Below are 26,374 nucleotides of genomic sequence, written 5' to 3' on the forward strand. Positions count from 1 at the left end.
TTTTTATATATACATAACAAGTGTTACATAAATGAATAGACTTTCTTCAAATAAATTTTGTATATATACGTGTGTGTGTGTATATATATATATATATATATTTTTTTTCAGTTTAAAATGGATATAATGGATGTAGGCCAGGCATGGTAGCTCATGCCTGTAATTCCAGGACTTTGGGAGGCCTAGGCTGGTGGATCATGAGCTGGGCGTGGTGGTGCATGCCTGTAATCCCAGCTATTCAGGAGGCTTAGGCAGGAGAATCGCTTGAACCTGGAAGTTGGAGGTTGCAGTGAGCTGAGATCGCACCACTGCACTCCAGCCTGAGCAACGGAGTGAGATTCCATCTCAAAAAAAAAAAAAAAGAGAGAGAGAAAAAGGATGAAAAAAAAGAGGAAGAAAGCCAAAATATGGCTGAAATCTGCATTGGAAAACTAAAAATGAGTATGTGTCCACATTTGGTATAAAGTCATTAAACGAAGCTGAAATCAAAATGGCAGGCAATGCCTGTTTACCCTGAGGCTTTACCAGTAATGTGCCTCTTAGGCTGTTTATAAGGGGCATGAAAATAGAAGGTGATATGTGAACAGTGTAATAAATACATGAGATGAAACAATTCTGTGGATAAGTGGATGGAATTAAGCAAGGAAAACTTAAGTTAAAATAACTTCTGATACATTGGGTTTAAGGGAACAAATAGAAGAGAAACAAGAGGAACTCACAATTAATGCGCTCAAAGTTAGGGCCAAAAAATAGCCCTGAAGATAAGATGCTAAACGATTCTATATGGTCCTCCATGGTATCTATAAAGTAATTTATTGCTTATCAAAGATATATCAGATGTTCTTATATCAAATATTTTCCATTAAGTAGATTTAATTTTTAATTTCTGAATCAGCAAGTTTATAAAAGGATAAATATATTGCACATATTATAGGCAGCTTGACTTTCTCTTTTTGCTTATAATTGACATTTGCTATGTTTTGATAAAGCTGTTTCCCCTCTCACAGTTCAGTTTCTCCTTCTACTCTGTCCTGATGGAGAGTCATGTTGCTTAGCTACAGATAACCTGTGGAAGGAAGGATCATGGCTCCTGAAAGATGTCCACATCCTGATCCCCAGAGCTGCAAGTATGTTAGGCTACATGGTAAAAGGGAATTAGGTTGCAGGTGGAATTGAGGTTGTTCAGCAGCCAACCTGAAGAAAGGGAGATAATCCTGGATTATCTGGGTGGGCCCAATCTAATCACACAAGTCTTTAAAAAAGGACAAAGAGGCAGAAGAATGCAGGCTTTGAAGATGGAAGAAAGGGACCGTGGGCTAGGAATGGAGCAAGCCTCTAGAAGCTGCCAATGGCCTTCAGTTTTCAGCCAGCAAAAATACCCCAGATCTCTATCCTTCAACCACAAGAAACTAAATTCTGCCAACAACTCAAATGAGTAGAAAACACGTGCCTCAGAGACACCAGAAAGGAACCCAAAGTGGTTTATGGAACACTTTAATTTGTTTTTATTCATAAAAATAATTTCAACTTTCATTTTAGATTCAGGGGGTAAATAGTGTTGATGCCTTGATTTTATTTTTTTTATTTATTTATTTTATTTTTTTTGAGACGGGGTCTGGCTCTGTTGCCCAGGCTGGAGTGCAGTGGGTGGATCTCAGCTCACTGCAAGCTCCGCCTCCCGGGTTTAAGCCATTCTCCTGCCTCAGCCTCCGGAGTAGCTGGGACTACAGGCGCCGCCATCTCGCCCAGCTAGTTTTTTGTATTTTTTAGTAGAGACGGGGTTTCACCGTGTTAGCCAGGATGGTCTCGATCTCCTGACCTCGTGATCCACCCGTCTCGGCCTCCCAAAGTGCTGGGATTACAGGCTTGAGCCACCGCGCCCGGCCTGATGATGCCTTGATTTTAGACTAATGCAACCCATAATAGACTTCTCACCTGAAAAGTCTAAGATAATAGGTTTTATGTTGTTTTAAATTACAAAAGTTGCCGTGATTTGTTACAGCAGTGCTAGGAAACTAAAACATAAGCCAATTGTGCCATGATAATTCCTGGGAATCCCTACCTTTTAGTACTATATCGAGAAAGACAGAGTAGAAAGAAACCCAGAGTAACACTGAGTTAAGTGCACATGAGACTATCTATGGCCAAGGAGGGAAGCTCTGTGATGAGGGACAGTTGCTTCCTTCTTCAATGTAAAGCAAGATACTTTGCATGTAAGGTTACTTTGCATGTAAGGATCTTTTTTCAAACCAGAACCTGTCCAACCTGTCTCAGTCCATTAAAGTGCCTTGGGTATTGAGCAGATAGAAACTGGCAGCAACACTGACATCTGGAACAGGCGGCTGCCAAGAGCTCTTTTTATGACTATTCCTCATTAGGCTCCCTGCTTCTTGGATTCCTGCCTCCATATCTGGCTTCTGAAATCTAGTTCTGGCCACTCCACTTTGGTGACCTCTATGGATGCCCCTCAGTGGCCAGCTGGGCTCAGCAGCCTCCTTGACTCCTGTATTAGTTTCCTAGGGTGGCTGTAACCAAGAACCACAAACTGAGTGACTTAATAGATTAATTTTCTCACCTTTCTCATTGTTTTGGGGGTCACAGTCTGAAATCAAGATGTGAGCATGGCCATCGTCTTCTAACTTTTGGTAGTTGGCAGCAATCCTTGGTGGTCCTTGACTTCCTACGGAGTAACTCCAATCTCTGCCTTCATCACCACTGGCCTCATGTGTCTGTGTCTCCACACAATGTTCTCCTCTGTGTGTGCATCCATCTCTGTGTCTCTCCTCTTTTTATTATAAGGATACAAGTCATATTGGAGTAAGAGCCCACCCATCTCCAGTGTGACCTCCAAATAAGGTCACATTCTGAAGTTCCAGGAAAGACATGAATTTTGGAGGAACACTACTCAACAAAGTATAATTCATAACTCTGAATAGGTCCTAGATTTTGGCATCTCTTTAAGCTAAGGTAAGTGATTCTCTCTGTCCACCATTACTTTGGCCAGTCAATGCTGCCCTGTGAAGTAATAACAATATGTAGAATATCATAGGTAAAAAACTAAACTAAATCGATAACTATATTATTATATTATAATTGTTAAAGTTACAAATGACTTTATATATCCTCAAGTGATTCACATTTACCTCATCTGTGCCTCACATTGACAATGGTAATCCAATTCTCACTATCTCTATTTTGTAGTAGAATAAACAGAAACATGCCAAAAAAGAATGCATTGTCCAAAAGAGCAGAGTTACCTGACAACCAAGTAAGACTAAAGACATCCTGACTTCTCGTCCCAATCTCTGAGTGTTCTTTCTACAATCATAGTAGGAAAAAAAATTACCCTTGCATCTACAACTGTTTAACAAAGATTGTTCCCAAGAATTGAAAAGGGCATAGTGATGATCTATCTCATCTCTTATCACTGCCATAGTACCTACATGTCGTCTCTTAGTTGCCCTATTAATAATGATTCCTTTTTCATTTTTTTTCTATCTGAGAATGAAATAAAATAGAAATTCAGAACCAACATATGGTAACATCATTCCTCCTTCCCTGTCATACATAGAACATATTTGAACATCATCGTAAAGTCACATGCGATAGCTAGTTATTAAAACACAGTCGCTTAAAAAACCAGTTATACAAAAAATTCAAAAGTCTATGTTTGCCATAGGCAATCCCTTCTCTGTTTTAAAATAGTGCTTTGATTTATTATCATCATGTATAATGTTGATAATCTGTAACAGGTTGCAGCAAAGTGCTAAAAAATGGCTAAACCATAGATTTGATTCTTGAAGGGAGCAGAAAGCCAGCTGTCCTGTATTTATTTCCATGATCTCAATTACTGCTCATAGATCAGGATCACCATCAGACCACATTCACTTGAGTAAATATGATTTTTTTTCTTGTAAGAAATGTGACTTTAAAACATGACATTCCCATTAAAAGTATATAATTGCTCATAGAGATAAATAACTGCATTCCTTCAGATTGTCAAAAGAATTTCTAAAAGAGAAGATGGCAGTAAATTTCTAAAAAGAAAAATGAGTGTAAATGAACACGATAGGAGAATATTGAAACAAAAAGTTAGAAATGCCTAGCAGGAACCTGTACTTCAACAATCTAACCAAGATCATTGAAACATTAATGTAGAGGGGAAAATCCGTAAGATAAATTCAGCAGAGTAATGAACCATGCCCGTGACTCCAAGGTATACTTCTGACAAACTCTTTACATATTTGGCTTCTGCCTGTCCTTCTCTTTAGGTAGAGAATTGAGATGCAAGTCTTCTGGCTCTAACTTTTGGTGAATTTGCTAAGACTTCCTAATCACTTTCATTTCACTGGAATTATTGTGAAAGAGGAAGTAAGTGCAGGTCAGTTTTCTAACCCAGATGAAACAAGAAAAATAGAAGATAATCTCTAAGTAAGATTACTAAGGCTTTGGTTATTTCACTGTCTAATTCTACAATTAAAAGCATGATATAACTGTCAAGAGAATGAAAAGATAAGCCAGAATGGGAAAAATATTTGAAAAAGACATAATGATAAAGGACTGTTATCCAAAGTATCTTAAAAACTCTTAAAATTCAACAATAATAAAATAGCAGATGAAAAATGGCCAAGGCTCTGAACAGACACCTCACCAAAAAAGAAATACAGATGACAATAATTATATATGAAGATTCTCCATATCATTTGTCATTAGGGAAATGCAAATTAAAACAACAATGAGATGCCATTATACATCAATTGGTATGGTCAATATTTAAAACAGTGACAATATTAAATGTTGAGTAACAGAAAGCCCCATCTATAGATTGTGGGAATGAAAAATGGTACAGCCACACTGAAAGACAGTTTGGCACCTTCTTACAAAACTAAACATACACTTATAATACAATCCAGCAGTTATGCCCCTTGGTATATACCCAAAGGAGCTGAAAACTTACATTCACACAAAACTCTACACAGGAGTGTTCATAGCAGCTTTATTCATAATTGCCCAAACTTAAAACTAACTAAGGTGTCCTTCAGCAGGTGAATGAATAAATAAACTGTGGTACATCCAGACAAGGGAATATTATTCAGCAATCAAGAGAAATGAACTATTGAACCATAAAAAGTAAATTATAGATTCAATGCTATCCCCATCAAGCTACCATTGAATTTCTTCACAGAATTAGAAAAAAACTACTTCAAATTTCGTATGGAACCAAAAAAGAGCCCGTATAGCCAAGAAAATCCTAAACAAAAAGAACAAAGCTGGGGGCATCACACTACCTGACTTTAAACTATGCTACAAGGCTACAGTAACCAAAACAGCATGGTACTGGTACAAAAACAGATATATAGACCAATGGAACAGAACACAGGCCTCAGAAGTAATGCCATACATCTACAACCATCTGATCTTTGACAAACCTGACAAAAACAAGCAATGGGGAAAGGCTTCCCTAATTTAATAAATGGTATTGGGAAAACTGGCTAGCCATATACAGAAAACTGAACCTGGACGCCTTACACCTTACACAAAAATTAACTCAAGATGGATTAAAGACTTAAATGTGGGACCTAAAACCATAAAAACCCTAGAAGAAAACCTAGGCAATACCATTCAGGACATAGGCATGGGCAAAGACTTCATGACTAAAACATCAAAAGCAATGGCAACAAAAGCCAAAATTGACAAATGGGGTCTAATTAAACTAACGAGCTTCTGCACAGCAAAATAAACTATCATCAGAGTGAACAGGCAACCTACAGAATGGGAGAAAATTTTTGCAATCTATCCATCTGATAAATATCCAGAATCTACAAAGGACATTAAAAATTTTACAAGAAAAAAACAAACAACCTCATCAAAAAGTAGGCAAAGGATATGAACAGACACTTCTCAAAAGAAGACATTTATGTGGCCAACAAACATGAAAAAATGCTCATCGTCACTGGTCATTAGAGAAATGCAAATCAAAACCACAATGAGATACCATCCCACACCAGTTAGAATAGTGATAATTAACAAGTCAGGAAACAACAGATGCTGGAGAGAATGTGAAGAAATAGGAACGCTTTTACACTGTTGGTGGGAGTGTAAATTTGTTCAACCATTGTGGAAAACAGTCTGGCAATTCCTCAAGGATCTAGAACCAGAAATACAATTTGACCCAGCAATCCCATTACAGGATATATACCCAAAGGATAATAAATCATTCTACTATAAAGACACATGCACATATATGTTTATTGCAGCACTGTTCACAATAGCAAAGACTTGGAGACAACCCAAATGCCCATTAATGATAGACTGGATAAAGAAAATGTGGCACATATACACCATGAAATATGATGCAGCCATAAAAAAGGATGAGTTCATGTCCTTTGCAGGGACATGGATGAAACTGGAAACCATCATTCTCAGCAAACTAATACAGGAACAGGAAACCAAACACTGCATGTTCTCACTCATAAGTGGGAGGTGAACAATGAAAACACATGGACACAGGGAGGGGAATATCACACACTGGGGCCTGTTGGGGGATGGGGGCTACGGGAGAGATCACGTTAGGAGAGATACCTAATGTAGATGACAGGTTGACGGGTGCAGCAAACTACCATGGCACATGTATATAACTATGTAACAAGCCTGCACATTGTGCAGATGTATCCCAGAACTTAAAGTATAATAAAAAATATATATGTATATATATAAAAAAATATGGAGGACACTTAAATGCATGTTACTAAGTAAAAGAAGCCAATCTGAAAAGGTACATACTATATGACTCTAACTATAGAACTTTCTAGAAAAGGCAAAACTATGGGGACAGTAAAAAGATTACTTGACAGTTGTTAGGAAGGAATGGGGAAGCAGAGCACAGAAAACTTTTGGGGCAATGAAACTATTCTGTAGGATATTATGATGGTGACACATGAAAGTAATGTACAACACCAAAAGTGAATCCTAGTGTAAACTATGGACTTTGGGTGATGATGTGTCAATACAGTTTCATCAATTGCAAAAAAATGTACCACCCAGGTATGGAATGCTGCTAATGGGGGAAGCTATTATGTGTGGTGGCATAGGAATGAGGTTTATGAGAACTCTATACTTTCTGCTCAATTTTACTATGAACCTAAAACTTCTCTACAACATAAAGTCTATTCAAAAGGAATAAAAAAACCATAGTAAACAAAATATTAGCTGCCTAGGAAGCCTCTGTTTTCAAAGTCTTTCAAGTGCTGAAAAATGATTTCTCTGATGTAGGCAATAGGCTTTAAACAGAAAATCAGATCTTAATCTCAGTTTGCAGATGTGAAACTAAGAAATAAAAGATAGCATGCAGTTTTCCAACATAACGTGAAAGGTAGAGACATTTGAGCTGGTAACTATAAACTACATTCCAATGTAGATCCATTGCCGTAATTATAAACTCACTTCAGCTATATGACCTATAAAATAACTTCTCATAAGTATACGAATAAAGCAAGGCAGTGGGAATTTGCTTAAGCTTAAAACCAATGCTGCTTGAATGTAACACTCTGAAAGATAGTGTTTATCTTGCTTTTGCATACTTGTTTCCACTTTGATGGGAAAACAACTCTGCCTCTATAACATCACTAAACTAATTTGGGTTGAAGTGGTACATAATGCAACACAATCATAGAGCCACACCATTCTGGCAAAACTGTGTTGGGATGCTAAAATATAATTATACGACCATCAGATATAGAAACAAAAATAACTGCCTATTAAAAGTTGTGAATCCTCGCATTTTCCCTTCGAAGTCCCAAACCGGTATGTGGAATCCCTTTGTAGAGATCTCAAGCTATTCCAGTCTTCTTAGTATTTCAGTGTACCTTCAGGGGAAAGCCTTTAAAGATAATAAATACAACTTGGAAAAGTCTCTCTGCTTTACTTAGTAAATCTTTCCACCAAAGCAATGCTAATGACAGAGCCAGATCTTGCTTCCAGGTTGTACTAATGGTAATGATAACATTATGAATAAAATAGCATTCACTGGCCAGGCATGGTGGTTAACACCTGTAATCCCAGCACTTTGGGAGGCCAAGGAAGAACAGCTGCTTGAGGCCAGGAGTTGAGACCAGCCTGGGTAACATACCTAGACCCCGTCTCTTAAAAAAAAAAAAAAAAAAAAAAAGTAAAATTAGCTGGGCATGTGGTGCCAGTAGTCTTAGCTCCTCAGGAGGCCGAGGCAGGAGGATTGGTTGAGTGCAGGAGTTCAAGATTACAGTGAGCTATGATCATGCCACTGCATTCCAGCTATGAAGTAGCATTTACTGAGTGCCCACCATATAAATCTATGTGTTTTACTTACATTTATATACTTTTAAAAAGTAGACCTTATATTTTAGAGCAGTTTTGGGTTCACAGCAAAATTAAATATATATTTTTTCACTTCTACCAGCACCACCCTAAAATAAGGCACCATCATAGCTCACTGAGACTATTATAAGAGCTTGCTAACCAGGTTTCCCCCTTCACTCTTGCCTGTTTATATACAAAATTAGATCATTTACCACCTTGCTACAAGTTTTATAAATGCTGATCCTGAGACTTATAATGAATCCCAACTCCTCTTCCTGGCTTACATAATCAGTCTTCTCTCTACCCGTCCAATCTTACTTTTCTCATTCTCCACTGCATTACTGATTAGATCCAGGCTCTCTGGCCTTTTTTGTTGTTGTCCTCAAATAAACCAATCTTATTTTTGCCATAAGAGTCTTTTGCATTAATAGTTCTCTGACTTAGATGTGCTTGTCTGGTCCTTGCGGAGCTACCTTCTATCGTTTGAGTCTTAGACTTGTCCTGTTCACCCTTTTTTGCTACATCCTTTTTTATCCCAGCTTCTATCAGAAACTGACATTGTCTCCTCTTCTTTAACTTTCTTATTGCCTCTCTCTCCCATTCTGCTAAGTGTGGCTGTCTTGTTCATTCCTATATACTCCAAGTACAGAACACAATCTTGGAATACTCATGTGCTCAAAGGTTTCCTGAATGAAAGAATGAATGATTTTAATTCCTATAATCATTTTCTGAAACAGGTACTCTATTTTCTCCCAGTTTTTGGAGGCATCATGAAATAAGATTATTAAAGTTATTAAAAGGTAGCAGAGCCAGGATTCAAACCCAGATCTGTCTGAAATCACAGCGGATCTGTCCAGCAGATTGACCACACAATCAAGAAAATGTGTTTATACACAGGAACGTTTCAAATGCTTTCGGGTGCAAATTATAGAATTATCCAACACCTGGTTGAAACAAAATAAAAACATTCTACATTCTTAGAAGTCAAAATTAGAGCAATTATGGGGTCAATATTTCAATGGTTCAATGATATTATCAAGGAAACAAGTCCCTTTCAGCTTTCTGCTTTGGATATTGTGTGTGGACTCTATTTACACGTCAGCTATGAATCCAACAGTGTCCTCTGGGAATTAATCTGTTGAAGAATGAAGAGGCAAATGAATTTCTGTTTAGATCAGAATTTAGATCTTATTGATGAAAGTTCAATCATGTAACTAAACATTATAATTAAACATCTTTCCCCGTTTCGCACATTTTACAAACTGTTTAAAGCAATAGTTCTCAAGATTGACTGCACATTAGAATCACCTAGGGAACTTTTAAATGTTGATACCTGGTCTATACCTTAGACCAATTAAATCAGTGTTTCTGGGGGAGGAAGCAGGGTAACAGACTTTTTTGTTTTGATTTTAATTTGTAGATGATTATATTGTGCAATAAAGATTGAGAACCACTAGAACATCACTTCTGTATGCTAACCTGCCTGGATATTGCTATTTCCACTTTTTGATAATTCACTAACTTATCTTCTCACTTATATGTTCCCATATGTTTCTTATTTTTTCTTCTATGATATTTGATATGGTTTGGATGTTTTGTTCCCTTCAAATCTCATACTGAAATATAATCCATTCTGTTGGAGATAGGGCCTGGTGGGAGGTGTCTGGGTCATGGGGATGGATCCCTCATGAATGGCTTGGTGACCTCCTCTTAGTAATGAGTGAGTTCTCTCTGCAGATTCACATGAGATCTGGTTGTTTGAGAGTGTGGCACGCCACCACTCCTCTTGCTCCTATTCTCTTTATGTGACGTGCTGTTCCTGTTTCGCCTTTCACCATGCGTAAAACCTCTCTGAGGCCGCACCAGAAGCTAAGCAGATGCCAACCCCATGCTTCCTATACAGCCTATAGAAAAGTGGGCCAATTAAACCTCTTTTCTTTCTTCCTTTTTTTTTTTTTTTTTTTTTTTGAGACAGAGTCTTGCTCTGTTGCCCAGACTGGAGTGCAGTGGTGTGATCTCAGCTCACTGCAACCTCTGCCTCCTGGTTTCAAGCGATCCTCCAGCCTCAGCCTCCCGAGTAGCTGGGACCACAGGCAAGCACCACCACGCCTGGCTAATTTTTTTTTGTATTTTTAGTAGAGATGGTGTTTCACCATGTTAGCCAGGCTGGCCTTGATCTCCTGACTTTGTGATCCACCCGCCACAGGCTCCCAAAGTGCTGGGATTACAGGTATGAGCCACCATGCCTAGCCTAAACCTCTTTTTTTTTTAATAAATTATTGAGCCTCAAATGTTCCTTCATAGGGTCACAAAATGGACTAACACAATGTCCCTATAACATTTATTAAATAGTTATAGTTAAATAAGCTACACAAATAAAAAAGGTAATGTTGATTGATCCCTATATATTATCTTAGAGCATTTTTTAGAAAGGTGAAGAAAGACAGTGTTTTAAACATAAACCACTTTAAAGTGAACCATCTTACATTAGCAAGATAAAGTGCCTGATACAATTCCCAATGAAATATTATAAAAGTACACTATTTTTTACTCTTTTATAAGATGACCAAACAATATTGTAGAGAAGTATATTTTTCAAAATCAGATGTAACATCTTCCATCCAACATGCTCTTTTGCAATGTGACTTTGCCTCTCCTGCGTAAAGAAGTGAGGCTCATTTTTTTCTCCCCTAGAATCTGTTTGGTCTGAGTGATTCACATGGAACCAATGAAATGTGGTAGAAATGTAACTGTGTGCCTCCAGAGGCTAGGTCAGAAAAGGCAATGCAACTTCTACCCTTCTACCTAGTTCTCTTGTAAGGCTCCCTTTCCAGATACTTCCTCTCAGGACTTCTCTCTCAGAAGCCCAGCCACCATGCATGAAAAGCCTGAGCCACATGGAAAGCCACACTGTCTCAGCTAAGTTCAGCCTTCAAATCATCCCATTCCAGGCTCAGACACAGACACGTGAATAAAGAAGCCTCCAGGTAATTCCGGGTCTCAGTCATGCCAGTCACTTCTAGCTCCTCAGTTCTTCCCAGTTGAGATCACAGACATCAGGGAACAGAGACAAACCGTCCTCACCATCTTCACCGTGCCCTGTCCAAATTTCTGGTCCACAGAATCCATGACATCATAAAATGCTTGTCATTTTCATCCACTAAATTTGGAGTGGTCTGTGACACAGCAATGGAAAACCAGAATAATCTCTGGAGGAGTCACACCAGAAAAAAACACCAGTGAAAACGTTTATCTCTTTGAGTTTTGTTCTTTTATTGTTTCTACTTTCCAACTTTACAAAATAGTTTTCTAACATTTACTTCTATAACTTTTACCAATCTGACCTATGTATATATATGATATGGTTTGGCTGTGTCCCCACCCAAATCTCATCTCGAACTGTAGTTCCCATAATTCCCTCATGTTGTGGGAGGGACTCAGTGGGAGATAACTGAATAATGGGGGTGATTTCCCCCATACTGTTCTCACGGTAGTGAATAAGTCTCATGAGATCTGATGGTTTGATAAGATGAGACCCCTTTTGCTTGGCTCTCGTCTCTTCTCTTGACTGCTGCCATGTGAGACGTGCTTTTCACCTTCCGCCATGATTGTGAGGCTTCCCCAGCCACACACATGAAATTGTGAGTCCATTAAACCTCTTTCTTTTGCAAATTGCCCGCTCTCAGTTATGTCTTTATCAGCCACGTGAAAATGTACTAATTATATTATACATACACACACACACATATACACACACACACACCAACTCCACAACTTCATTTTCCCTCCCTATTGTTTCTAAATGCAGTTGAATTTATTTAATCATTTAATAAATATTATTTGGCAAAGGTACAAATACAAAAAATATGACAAAGCACTGCCTTTAAATAGTGCTGGGATGAGCCATCAATATTGTGGAGCTCCACAGTTCCAGGAAAGCTCTATCTTTAGGAAAGCAACAATAACTACAAAACAGAGCTTTCTTTTGAAAAGAATCTTCTTAATACAGGAGAATATTTTAGGTCCATTCTGTTTAATATCCAGTAGCACCAGTGCCAGTCTCAGTATCTCTGAGGAGTGCTAGTCTCCAGAAGGAATTAAAACATATCTACAGTTCAAAATAAAGACTTTCCCTAACCTTTCTGGACCTTGAGCTCACAATGTGTCCCTAGAACTTTCAATTACCATTATCTGCCTCCTGAATTTGGAGAAAGTATGAAAGAGGAAAAATAGGAGGAAGGAAAATAGTTTTCATACAAGTGAAAGATTGAATGTTAATGGAAAGTTCAAAGAAATGAGAAAACTTCTAAGAACAAATGAAGAATTTGTGACTGAAAATATCACCAAGCTAACAACCTCTGATAGAGCCCCTGTCTTCTTCCCACAAAAGCACTGACAAAGATAAGCAAAAGTGTAAGTCACACAACACCATGGAAACCAAGACTTATATCCTATTCACAGAACTGGGAAGAAATTATATGCAGCTGGATCCACATCCAGATTTAGCAAAAAGATAAGTAAGTTGTTTCTTAATTAGTTTTAATTGACAAATGATTATACATAATCTATCAGGCACATGGTGATGTTCTGATACATATAATGTATAGTGATGAGATCAGAGTAATTGGTGTATCTATCATCTCAAATATTTATCATTTCTTTGTGTTGGGAACATTCAATATCCTCCTTCTAGCTATTTGAAACTATATAATACATTACTGTTAACTATAGTCATCCTAACTTGCAGCATATTTCTTCAGATTCTGCTTTCTGATACAAAGACCACTTTAGAATCAACAAAAAGGCAATTTGACTTCCCTCCACGTTGGGCCTCTAATGCACAGTCTGGGCGCTTTATCAACTAGAGATGGGACAGCTGTTTTTCCTGTGCCAGTGGTAAACCTTCCAGGTGACCACAGAATTGTCCTCACTGCCACCTTCTCTCTATATATTCTATGAGACAGTAATATGTAGTAATATCTAATGTGCCACAGGGCAATGCATGCATTACTTTCATAATCAGAAAGACTTTTTAAGAAAATTTAACTGAGAGCCTCCTGAAAAATAGATATTATGACAGAGTTCAATTTACATATTACGACAGAACACAGCTATGTGTGGTTATGACTACACCAAGCTTAACTATAAAGCATTTTCATTTCAGCATTTTTTCATGAAATTAATTGACTTTGAAGGGACTAAAAACACGTCTGTAGGACTGATCTCTTAGAACCAAGTAACGTAGCCTTCCAAGAATGGAAATGCTACCTGGTCGTGTGAACACTTTACATTATGACCATCACAAGGTTCAGTCTCTCTGGAACTGGTGCTGACATTTTGAAAGAGAGGAGACAGGACTTGGGCCCATCAGGGAAGCTCTGTCACATGAGTTCTAAAATGTGCTGCATACTATTTTAAGAATCTCCTAAGTTCCTCCTTGTTCTTTTAATTGTTTCTTTGAAGTAGTTTGTGATACGATGTATTAAAAATGCCATATGAAAAGGATCACATTGTCTTTTTACTGTATTAGGTTCTGCCTCCATAAATTTATGTTGATTTCATGAGCATGACAAATTAAACTTGTTAATAGAAATGGAAAAACACTTTCAAAGTGTACACAAAGAGAAATCTGGGGTATGTTCACTTTTTATAGTTTCTTAGGATCTCATCAATAAGGCCTACTTAGACATTACTTGGATACAATGTAAATAACACACCTGTCCATCTATAGAGGCATACACCTTTACCACTCACTTTGGTTTTCTCTTCTTAGGTATACTTTAATTTTTCTAAAGACAGGGGAAAAGTGGAGGTGGGGAAAAAAAAATCACAAGATAATGTTCTTATAGTATCTTTTCAGAACCACAACTTCTGCTAGCTACTGTAAAAATACACTTGCAACCTGAAAAAAAAATATTTTATCTGAACTAACTAGTCAATTTGCCCAAACTCCAAGGTAAGTTTATAAACCAAATTGCAAAAATGCAATGAAAGTAATCTAGCCCAATACTCTCTGAAGTGTGTTCTACAGAACTTTTGTCCCTCAACTGCTTCTAAAACAAAAAGCATTCCAAGGTCAAATAAATTTGGAAAATAGTTGTATACTATATGTCTCTCCTAGAGATTCAAAATGTGAGTGAGGATTTTTTTTAAGGCTCTGAGAAGGCCTGCAATGAAAAGACCTACTTACCTTTGTTTTATCCAGCATTTCCAACACTCATTTGAGCACAAAACCATTTGTGTATGGTTTATGTGTTTGTCTCCTTTTGAGGGGCATATAGGAAGCCAGCTTAACTGTTTATTATATCCATATAGTGAGGAAGAACTGCCTCATTTAAAACAACAGGTATAAAGTATAGGTATTAACAGGACTGGCTTCCTCTAAAGGACTTCTCAGGAGCAGATGGGAACAGGGAAGAAGATGCACTGGTTGGGATTTTTTAAGATCCTTCTCATCTCTGTTTTCATAACACCTTCATCCATCTTTCCTGTCCCTTTTCCCCCAGGCAAGTTAATGGATTAGCCTAAGAACACAGAGTATCAGAGGCCAAAACTATGCACTGGAGAATATACTGTAGCTTCATATGTACAGAGGAATAAATCATTCCACAATCTTTCTCCAAAGAAGCCTAGAAAGAAAAATCACAGACAAGGGGATTTGTCCTTTCGGTGGTTATTACCCATAGCAGGTGGTGGAAATGCCAACAGTAAAATCTGCACTTTGGCAACTAAAGCCGCAGCCCAAACACAATGATGCTCACAGGGGCTCTGTCTGTTTTCCTGGCTGCTGAGACAATACTAACATCCAAATGGTAGCAGACAAATTATCGTACTTGTTCCCTTTGCCACAGATTCCTGAACATGCACAGGAAGTTGCCCTTGAAGCCAAGATTAGAGAAAGAAAAAGTAGAATGAAGGAAAAAGAAAAATATCATAAACAACAGCTATTACAACATAACAAAACAAAAATAGGTCTCTTGACAAGTCCAACCTCAAGTGTTTTAATTCCTTAATGTTCAGAGCAATACCAGGGAAAATTACACTGTTATTGTAACAGTGAGGGTAGGGGAGTCTTATCCGCAAATATCTTTAAAACGTGTTTATCTTGTTTTGGATTACACTGATAGACTTCACAAAAATTTTGTTTTCAGGACTTGGGTTGCTTTTGAAATTCATGAAGACAAGGATTTTGAATTCCCTTGGAATAGCTACTGGATGTTAGTAATCAAAGAAGATTAAGCCTCAATTATTGAAGACTGTAGAGGTGACATAACAATTAAGAGGACAGGATTTAAAATCAGATGCAACTGGATTTACTTCTGAACTCCATCACTTACAAGATGTTTAACCCTAGAGAAAGAACTCAATCTTTGGGGTCTCCTGTTTCCTCATTGATAACATGAAATAATAATACTTCACTGTGTTGTGAGATTTCACTTACATAAGGTGGACAAAGCATTGAGTTCAGTGCCTAGCACACAGTAGGCATGTAATAAATGGCAACTGCAATTCTCATCATCATCTTAGAGATGCAATGGGTTAGTGATTCTTTTCTCCAGCATTAAACAAGGAAGTATTTTCATTTCTTCCCAATAAAAACAATTTAACATTGAGCACTTGTGATGTGCCAGTCATTCTTCTAAGTTCATTTTATGTATTGATTCATAATTCATAATTCACAATGACAATATAGAGAAGTACTCTTAATAGCCCCATTTTAAAGATGAGAAAACTGAGGCACAAAAAGGTTGACTAGTTTGCCCAAAGTCTGTAATAGCAGGTAGTGGGGTCCGGACACAAATTTAGGCTATTTGGTTCCGAAACCTGTACCATTGACAACTGCATATGAAGAAATTAACATACTTGTCCAAAGAAATGAAAATATTATTTTGAAGGAGAGTACAGATCACATTTTCTATTTATTTTGCAATAGGAATTTTAGATTTGGGTAAGAAGGCAATGAGAGCAGGTGGCAAAAATAACCAAGTGATGAAATTTAAAACAGAAAAGAAAAAAAGGATCGTTTAAAGAGTCCTGTGTTTCTCCAAGCTGTATAGGGACTACCAGCCCACCAAAGACTAGCACAATCCCACCAGATACTACAAAGAGACTTTACAGCATCAAAGTATCTCTATTGTTTTGTACTAGCTGAGCAATTTAAAATAAACGAATTAGAAATTGACAAAGTAACTTAGATCCAATCATCATTGTTGCATAAATAGCAAACATGCAGAAGTCAGGAATGTTTATTATAACCAAGGGACTCTATATGAAACCTCAAATAAACTTTTTGAAGACATGAGCTTCCTAAAGAAGTTGGTAGACATTTTTCTTAATGAGACTAATAAATAACATCTCATAAATTCAAGCCAGCTAAGTTTCTACTGAAATAATTTCTACTGCCCACACTCAGTAGTTCAAATTAGATATAAGCTAGACTATTCGTTGCACAGATTCTCACTGATGCTCAGAGGAATTACCCAGAACGTATAATAGATCCCAAATGGGTTTCTTGACAAGACAGAATTTGATTATCTTGTTCATTTATTCAACATTTTCTTAATGCTGCCTACGTGCCAGTTACTGTAAGTGCAGGGGATACCATAGAGAAACATATCTGTCCTAGTGAAACAAGCATATTCTCCTAGTTAAAGTGTGTATTGTAAATCTTTAGCACTTGATCTCAAAATATCTCTCAGAACACCCATTAATGGACAATATAATCTTAAGAGAAGTTGACATTAGGATCTTTAATAGCTCTGCTAAGACTTTATCCATGGAAGACAGGGACTGAAGAAATTGATTAAGATGGTTACCCAAGGGCAAAAGCCTTAAGGAAACAAAGAGAAAAGTTCTAACAAACTTATCTGTAACTGTCCAACACCATTAAATAGCAACTCAAAATCAAGGGGCAATTCACTTACGCTTATAACCAAAGGACCAATGCCACTGATACTCTAATAATTGGTTCTTCCTCGCTTATCTTCATCTACAAAATTGAGTACCTTAGAGTTACAAATATTTCTTTGGCCTGTATGCAGATTTTGTCCCTTAACAGTGTTGTACTACAGACTAACAGCTGTACATAAATAGCAAATAGAGGACTTTGGGATTTAAGAGGACCAGTATTTATTCATTCATCACTCATTCACAGATTCATCATATATAGACATCTTTCATGTGCCAAGAACTGTTTTAGGTCTTGGGATAAAATGGCTGGTATAAGAAAGAGCTCTTGACTCCCAGAAGCATATATTATAATGGGGAGACAAGCAATAAAGCAATAAACAAAGATAATTAGTAAGTGCTACGAAAAGAAGACAGAGTAATGGGATAGACCTTGGGAAGACTATTTTAGATAAGATAGTAGGAAAACTTCTCTCTAAAGGTAACATGTGAACTGAGACTTTAATGATCTCAATGATGACACGGAATGAGATTCTCTCAAACACTAGAAACTTTACTTATGGCTCAGAGAATTTATAACACTTTACCCATTGTGACTTTTGGAGAAGTTTCCCTAGTAATTACATAGCAGTGCATTATAGACAGACTGAAATATACCTTTGATTCCCTCTTGTAAGGAAACAGGTGATTGGACCTCGGTTTTGTTTTTTTGTTTGTTTGTTTGTCTTTTATAAAGACTGCTAGACAACACCTTAAAAAACTCAGAGGTTGCTAACTAGCAGTTCATTACTTTAAAAACTTTTCACACCAGGCGCGGTGACTGATGCCTGTAATCTCAGCACTTTGGGAGGCTGAGGCAGGCGGATCACAAGGTCAGGAGATTGAGACCATTCTGGCTAACACGGTGAAACCCCATCTCTACTAAAAACAAAAAATTAACCAGGTGTGGTGGCACGTGCCTGCAGTCCCAGCTACTCAGGAGACTGAGGCAGAAGAATCGTTTGAACCCAAGAGAGGTGGAGGTTGCAGTGAACCAAGATCGTGCCACTGTACTCCAGCCTGGGTGACAGAGCAAGGCTCCATCTCAAAAACAAACAAACAAAACTATTCACAAAAGTCTTGCTATGTTGTTGGTGGGAATATAGATTGGTATAACATTCTTGGCAGGAAAACTGGTAAAATGTGCTGAATTTTTTTCTTAAAGTATACTCTTATACTGGCAATTCTGCTGCTGAAAATTGATTATAAGGATATAATTACAAACATTTTTACATAGTTTAGCTATAGATATGATTGATAAAACATTTTTTGTCACAATAGAAATTGAAAAATAACTGTTATATCCAATAAAATTGAGTTAATCAGAGTAAGTTGTGCTATTTCATATAATAGAATATAGGTAAAACACCTGAAACAACACAGAATAAGAGCTCACTGAATATCAGTTGCTATTATTAATATTACTGTTACTTAGTCATAGAAAATAAAAGTTTAGATGAATATTAAGGGATTCAGGAAGATATTCAGAGACATTGCAATGAAGAAATATTCTTGGCTAGAAAATCTTTGGTAAATATTTTAATGTTCTTAGTGTGAGATGTTCTTAGTGTAATGTTCTTGTGCCCTTTTGGCCAAGAAAGTAAAACATTGGGGTACAGATGTTCTTGGCTCAGCTTTAGAAAAAAATGAACCACGATGGCATACAGCCTAATGAATGAATTCCCATTCTTTAATCCTACCTCATATGCTCATTTCCATAAATGTAGGAACTGTCCTGGATTAAGTGACCCCAAAATTTATCATCAGAAGAAAGAAAGCCCCAGAGAATTAGCTTTGCCTTCAGAAGAGTTTAAACAGTTTTGAGCTGTGGGTTCCAATTCTTTCAGAGATACACAGTCTAATTACTTCAAATAACACTCTTTGGGATAGACCCAAAATGTAGTCTTTCTTTCTACAAATACGATAATCTGGTTCCTATAAGGTATGAAACAATCACCTTGTCCCTTCCTCTTTATACCCTCTGGGCAAGTTCCTTAACTTCTTAGTTTCCTCATCTGTAATACTGGAATAATAACGTTACCTACTCCACAAAGAAGTTAAGAAGATTCAATGTGTTCGTATTTTTAAAACACATAGAACAGTGCTTTTTATATATTTGTTAAATAAAATTTTAAATATATATCCCATAAAAACTTTAGACAGGCTGCTCAGTACTATACCTTCACAACTGAATTATCATCAAGGAGCCATAGGGATCCCCTGCATCAACAAACTCAGAGGCTTCCAAGAACAACTCTTATGCATATGCAGCAATCCCCTGGGACCTTGGTTCATTCTAAGCAGGATCTTTAGTGGTAGGTTGTAGCAGAAAGAATGGGTCAAAGAAGTAAAGAGAGGAGGTAGGGAAGTAGAGAGGGTACATTCCAGTGGCAATTTCCCTTATGCCACTTGCTCATCTTCAGAGTGGTTTCCTTATTCATGTTCTCAGATTCAACTCTGCTTTCTCACTGCCCCTATTCTGAACTCTGCTGCAAATTCCCTTTCCTTGCACCAGTTGTTAATATGAAATCCTCAGAAGGGGAGCCTCATTTTCCTCTGAAATGTTTGCTATTCCTACTTTAGTCTCTTTTGTCTTATTATATCCCAGATTTCTATTCACGTGCACTTTTGATTTTCTCTACAATTGAAGCTAGTATTTTTCGAAGACAAGTTGGAGGACTGGCTATGTCATCTTCACTTGGGGTGGGGTGGGGGTTCTCAGATTCCCAAGCTCCATTGCAGACCTACTGAATCTGAATTTAGTACTCAGGAATCTGCATTTATTTAAACAATCCTAGGTGAAGCTAACGACACTTAGGTACTGAGAACCATAACCCAAGGAACTGACAGAAATGAACATGGGGAGGGGACTTGCAGAGGATTTCTCATTGATGCTAGCAGGTGAAAATACTTTCAAAACTCACAGGGTTTGTGAGCCTACCTCAGAGGCAAGAGGGCCAGGAAGCAGCTGGGGAGGGATGGTGTGTTGGGAGATATCCCTGCTAGATGTGGGAAAGTTTATGAACAGGCTAACGTCTATAACTTGATCTGGTAGGAAAAGGAGCTGAGTGTTTTTTTTTTTTTTCTTTTCTACTAAACATGTGAATGAATTTCACAGTAGTAATGAACACTAAGACTTGTACATCCTTTTCCTGGTTATGCACATTGTGTTCTGCCTTTTTAATGAGATAATAAGATTATTAATTAGGCCTAATATTTGTATGTGTGCTTATTAAGATTAATTGAAAATGGAACGTTCTTCAACATTCAAAAAGAAAAGAAAATTTTTAAAAAAGAGACACCAAACACTCCTTACTAGCTAAAGATAGTCACAGTTCAGAAAGCAGCACTGGGATGTTATTGACAATAACTCATTAGAAAAGGTGTTGGAAAGGCAGGGCTGTCACAAGAGAAGGTGGTAACAGTTAACATTTCTAGAGCATGCCTACTCTCCAGGCTAGCCTTTAAACACTTGCATACTTCAGCTCATGGAATTCTCACCACCCCTCTCTGGAGTTAATAGCAGTTGTATCCCCAGTTTTTCTTTACAGTCAAGAAGAGATGAAGGACCCTTGTCATTGACACACAGCCAGTAAGTGGCACAGGCAGACCTAGAGCCCATGCCATCTGATTCTACAGCCTGTTCTCTTCCTTTTGTGATTCAGTGACCAGGCTCCTTCAGCTGAGTTTTCTCCTCTAGAGAATGGGGATATGATATTACCTGCCTCAGAAGACCCTTGTAAGGATTAATACGTGCAAATACTTTAAGAGTGTCTGGCATGGTAGACACCATATATACATTTGCTATCATTCATCATCATTATTATTAATTACTAATGATGAGTATAACTTGATACAAATTAACTCTAATAATTTATATATTAGTAACTGAAATTATTATGTATTGATAGTCACATTCCATTTGGGCAGTGATATAACAAAAACAAACAGAAAAATGAATGCCTTTTATAAGGGCAGAATGGCGTGTTCCTCCATGCATGTTCTTCCAGACAAGTTATTAGAAGCATCTGGCATGCTTGTCAAAAATAGGGATTCCAAGAGCCTTATCAGAGACCTACAACGATGAGGTACCAAAATTTGTATATTCAGGAAGAGCCTAAGTGATTCTTTTAAACACTGTGCTTGAAGTTCCTTGAAATAGAGGCAGAATTAAGTCTAGCAACATGGAGAAATAGAGGAAAAGTCAGTTGTCAGACAATCTACATATCCCTCTGCATGTATAAGTTATATATCTTAAAGGCATATATAGTTAATCCTACCGGGAGGTGGTATTACTGGATTTCTGTCATAGGACTAAATGATTTCTGACTTGATAGAGTTTGTACTTACAATGTAATTAAATAATTTCCATACCATTATGCTCTATTAGGACTGAATTAATCCAAGCAATAAAAATACAATAATAATGGTGATGGATGATGGTGGATAAAGATGAATGGTGATGATAATTATCAGGTACTTGATGTTTTACATCAAAATTATACTGCCCTATTTTCATTAACTTTTTGCTGAACTATGGTGATAAGATTGAATAACAAACTTTTTAGGCAGCAGTTCAGAAAGAAGTCCATCTAAATTGCTCTACTTATGATGCACTCTTGTAGACCTCTAGTCATCTTTGCTGGTGTATCTATTGTAAGGCTTCTTAGCTCAAAATTATACTTTTAAGATATATATTAACAACACTAATGTTAATTAGAATTGAAAAATACAACTAACTGTTAAACGGATTGAATGAAGTATCACAAAAGCAGAGCCACCATAAAATTCGGTTCCCAAGCTACAGGGCATTCCATTTTCAAGTACGAAGCAGCAGCTAAGGAAAAGTTACTATTTGTGGCAATTATAAATTTTAATTCCTTGTCCAATGTCCACTTGGCTCGCACTACTTCCCCAAATCAACGACAGTGAAGTGTCAAGGAAGAAAAATTTTTCAGCCTTTGAAACATAAAAGGTATCATTGCTGACACAATCTACAATCCCGAAATATTTAGTAAGCACAAAGGGAAATCTCAGTTGGTAATGCTCTTTAGAGAGAAGAATGTGATACCACCTGCCAAAGGGTTGCCAGAAGAAAGCGACCAACAAAATCAAATGTGATGCTGTGTGTGTACATATACCAAGTCTCAGCTGTGTCATGCTTTCAGGACTGTCCAAAAAGCAGTGATTTCTAAGGAGACCGCTAGAAAGGAACCTGGACGCACGCCCTTCATTTCCTTCCCTGTGCATAAGTACCTCTACCTGTTCCAGGAGAAGCAATCAGGAGTGTAACATTCAGGGTGTTTTTCTTCCATATCTACCCAACAGCTGCTTGGTTTCATGGACAGTCACTGGAGGCAGCCCACAAGAAATACTCCTACAAATGTTTAATTGATGATGACTTAAAATATGAAAATGAGCATATTCAGACAATCACCCTCACAAGGAATATGTAAACACCCAAACACGAAACAAGGCCGTTTCTCTTATGCCAAGATTCTGACGCTGCTTTATTTGGGCAGGCAAATGTTTCTTTTTATACCCAACCCTTAACTGAATGCTACCTATACTAATAAAATGGGTATTTTGGTGTTCATTTTTCTACTCAAATCTTGGAATTTTTCATAAAATCCCTTACTTTGCCTGGTAACTGTTGCCATATGAAGCATTTGTTGGAAGAGGGAGGGTGAGGGAGAGAGAGGTAACGAAAGACAAAACCAAGCACATTTGGAAAGAATAACTGGCACTTCCACATACCAGAGCAAGCAAAAGAAGCTTCACAATTATAAATGTAATTAAAATAACCATCTCTTTTTCAAGCACCATCAGCACCTGACGGGAGCTCTTTGTAATGGAAATCTTTTTTCTGTTTCTTTCTACTTACATATTAAAGCTGCAATCTTACTTGTGAGTGGGAGTATGAGTGTAGCATGGGTCACACATAGGGGGATGTTGGCACTGGCTGGCACTGGCTCCCAAGAGCCATTTGATTGGATATATTGCTACCCAACTCTGCCTTCCATGATGCCATGGTGGTAGCTCAAAAGTTTTGGTGGGAGTGTTTAACCAGAGAAATCATCAAATGCTCCAAACTAGAGCTTTTTCTCTCAGAAAGCCAATTAATTATTAAGTAAACATTTGCCAGCACTCCACTGGTCAAATGAGTCATTCTTGACAAATATCTACAATTATAACTAAGCACCTACTATCTGCTAAGAATTTTACATGTATATCATATTTAGTCCTCACAACTAGCCTTAAGAAGGTGCATGGTACCTGTTGTTATCTCTGCTAGACAAGGAGACTGAAGCTCAGAAATTGAGTTGTCTATTATTACAGAGCTTTAGCACACATTTTGAATCAGAAATCTACCTCCATATCACTATATAACGCTGGCATCCAAGGTTACTGGGTTATTAGATCACAGAGAAAAATGCTATCATAGGAAATCTTGACATAAACATGCTAATTGACAATTAACATTGTGACTAGGACAGAAAGATGTGGCCTGTATATTTGAGAAATTCTAGATGGGGCATACGTAGGGGCATGCTGCAGGGATTTATACTCTGTACAGCCCTAATTCATTTATCTCTTGCTTTAATGAAGACACAAACGGCATGTTTATCAAATCTATTGATGCCACAAAACCTGGAGGTATATATATTATCTTGCTTGTCTGTTGTGTATGTCTATGCGAACTATCTAATACCCTTTTTTGAACAGGCAAGTTTTGCAAAGCTAAATAAATAAATGAAAAATGTCATACGTAGCAATTGAAGGAAAGAGTATTAATCCTGAAGAAACAATTTCTGGAGGAGTTTGAAGGCTGTCTTCAGATCTGGAGTCTGCTCTGTAGAAAATAATCTCCATCTTCCTCCAGGTAGTGAAATTAGACCAATAAAGGAAAGGTATGGGAAGAAATATTCCATTTCAACAGGAGGAGTTTTCTAGTAAAAGATAATGGACACCAGAATTGCCATAATCAAAAAATCAAAAATCAGTAGATGTTAGCATGGATGCAGTGAACACAGGACAGTTCTACACTGCTGGTGGGAATGTACACTAGTGTGGAGATTCCTTAAATAATTAAAAGTAGAACAACATTTTGATCCAGCAGTGCACTACTGGGTATCTACCCAGAGCAAAACAAGTCATTATACTAAAAAGATTCTTGCACACGCATGTTTATAGCAGCACAATTCACAATTGCAAAAATCGTGGAACCAACCCAAATGCCCATTAATCAATGAGTGGATAAAGAAATTGTGAGAGAGAGAGATATATATATGAAATATGGAATGAATTAACAGCATTTGCAGTGACTTGGATGAGATTGGAGACTATTATTCTAAATGATGTAACTCAGGAATGGGAAACCAAACATCGTATTTTCTCACTGATATGTGAGAACTAAGCTATGAGGACGCAAAGGTATTAGAGTGATACAATGGGCTTTGGGGACTTTGGGGGAAGAGTCGGAGGAGGGTGAGGGATAAAAGACTACAAATATGGTACAGTGTATACTGCTCGGGGAATTGGTGCACCAAAATCTCACAAAACACCACTAAAGAACTTAGTCATGTAACCAAATGCCACCTGTACCACCAATAACTTATGGAAAAAAATAATGTTAATACATTAAAAAAGATGTATATTCTCCCACAAAACAGGTACATGTCTATTAGACTTCACACTAAGAATCCTTATTTTCTCAGGTATGGAACAAAGACAATATGAGAGCAATCATTCTTCTGCCTACCCCCCAACTCTTCCTACACACCTTTTTCCCCCTAAGGAAAGGTATAAAACTGAGCCTCCTGAAAACCTCTTCAGGGACAACACAAGCCATAGAGAATTTCTGTGACTCATGTTTATCTTGGGCACACCCTCAAGCTCTAGCTCAATAAACCTCGATTGATTGAGGGGGGGGGAAAAAAAAAGACAATGCACACTTCATTCCTCAGATTACTCAAGGGAAGCCTGGAAGACCTCTCTCATGGAGTAATGGTTAAGCATACAGGGTTTGGACCCAGGTTTAAATCCTAACTCTATGGCTTACTAACTGTATGACTTTAGCCAATTCTCATGTGCTTCCTCACCTGTAAAATAAGGATAAGAATAGTACCTGTTTAATGAGTTGTTGTAAATATTAAAAGAAATATGTAGTGATGTAGAAAGTGCTTGAACAGTGTCTGGCAAAAAGTCAATGCTATGTAAACATTCACTCTTATGTTGTCAAGAGAATTACTATTTTGGCTTAAATCAGCAGCTTTATCAACTTTAATAGTTTGTTATTTTTTTTGCTTACTTAACTTCCCCTTGGAACACAGTGCCAAACTCTTAGTTGGCGTGCAACAAATACTGGTTGATGAATTAATACCCAGAGTCTTTCAATCATCTTTATTAAGACTGTCATAAAAAATGATAGAATAAATTCTAGAGAAAGTGGAGGCAACATTCACTAAAAGGCCAAATCCTGCCAATCTCAGAGCTTTTAATATCACTAGGTGTTTCTGAATATATTAAAATAAATAAAATATCACATCCTTAAGAAATAGCTCAACAGCGTGGCCCAAAAGGCCTTGAGTTTTAACAACATTTAAAAAATAATATTGCTAAGTTTATATCTTAGTACATATTTTTTCATCCTTGCTTTCATAAATTCATGCAAATATGAATTGAGTTGGTATGTGCCAGGCATTGGCAATAAGCGATAAATGCTACAGTTTCACCACTTTATCCATCAGTTTTCTTTTTTGGAAAGATTTATTATTCAGCTATTAATTTTGATAAGTGCTCTCAGGATACAAATGATGCACATAGTTGTTTCCAAAAGGGTCATCATCATTTCATTCTTGAATTGTTTTCCTAAATAGGCAAACTTGATATCAATATTGCTCACTGACTCAAAGTAGTGACTTCAATATAAATTTTAACCAACTCCCAGGAGCTGAATTTGACTCAGTCTGCGTCATTGTCCTGGGAAGAAATGAGCATAAAGAAAGCCTAAACTTCTTAGTATTATTTAGCCTGAAGAATAAAAGGCTAGAGAGGAAAAATTTTGTATAATACGTATTTCCAAAATTGAAGG

The 26,374-nt window shown here is 37.3% G+C and overlaps 1 protein-coding gene and 1 long non-coding RNA gene across 43 annotated transcripts in view; both read right to left on the reverse strand.

Annotated features, from left to right (window-relative positions):
- Positions 1-26,374, reverse strand: part of NRXN3 (neurexin 3) — a 1,717,425-nt gene that overhangs the window by 637,967 nt on the left and 1,053,084 nt on the right. The gene's annotated exons all lie outside the window — the stretch shown is intronic.
- The window catches only part of LOC103886381, a 106,200-nt gene continuing 105,488 nt past the window's right edge, over positions 25,663-26,374 (reverse strand). For all 3 annotated transcript variants that reach the window (XR_004185380.1, XR_002523654.2, XR_002523655.2), the window contains one exon: positions 25,663-26,262. This is a non-coding gene — a long non-coding RNA (uncharacterized LOC103886381). The remainder of the gene's footprint in view (positions 26,263-26,374) is intronic.

The sequence above is a fragment of the Papio anubis genome, chromosome 7, assembly GCF_008728515.1.
Source record: "Papio anubis isolate 15944 chromosome 7, Panubis1.0, whole genome shotgun sequence".
Taxonomy (NCBI): domain Eukaryota; kingdom Metazoa; phylum Chordata; class Mammalia; order Primates; family Cercopithecidae; genus Papio; species Papio anubis.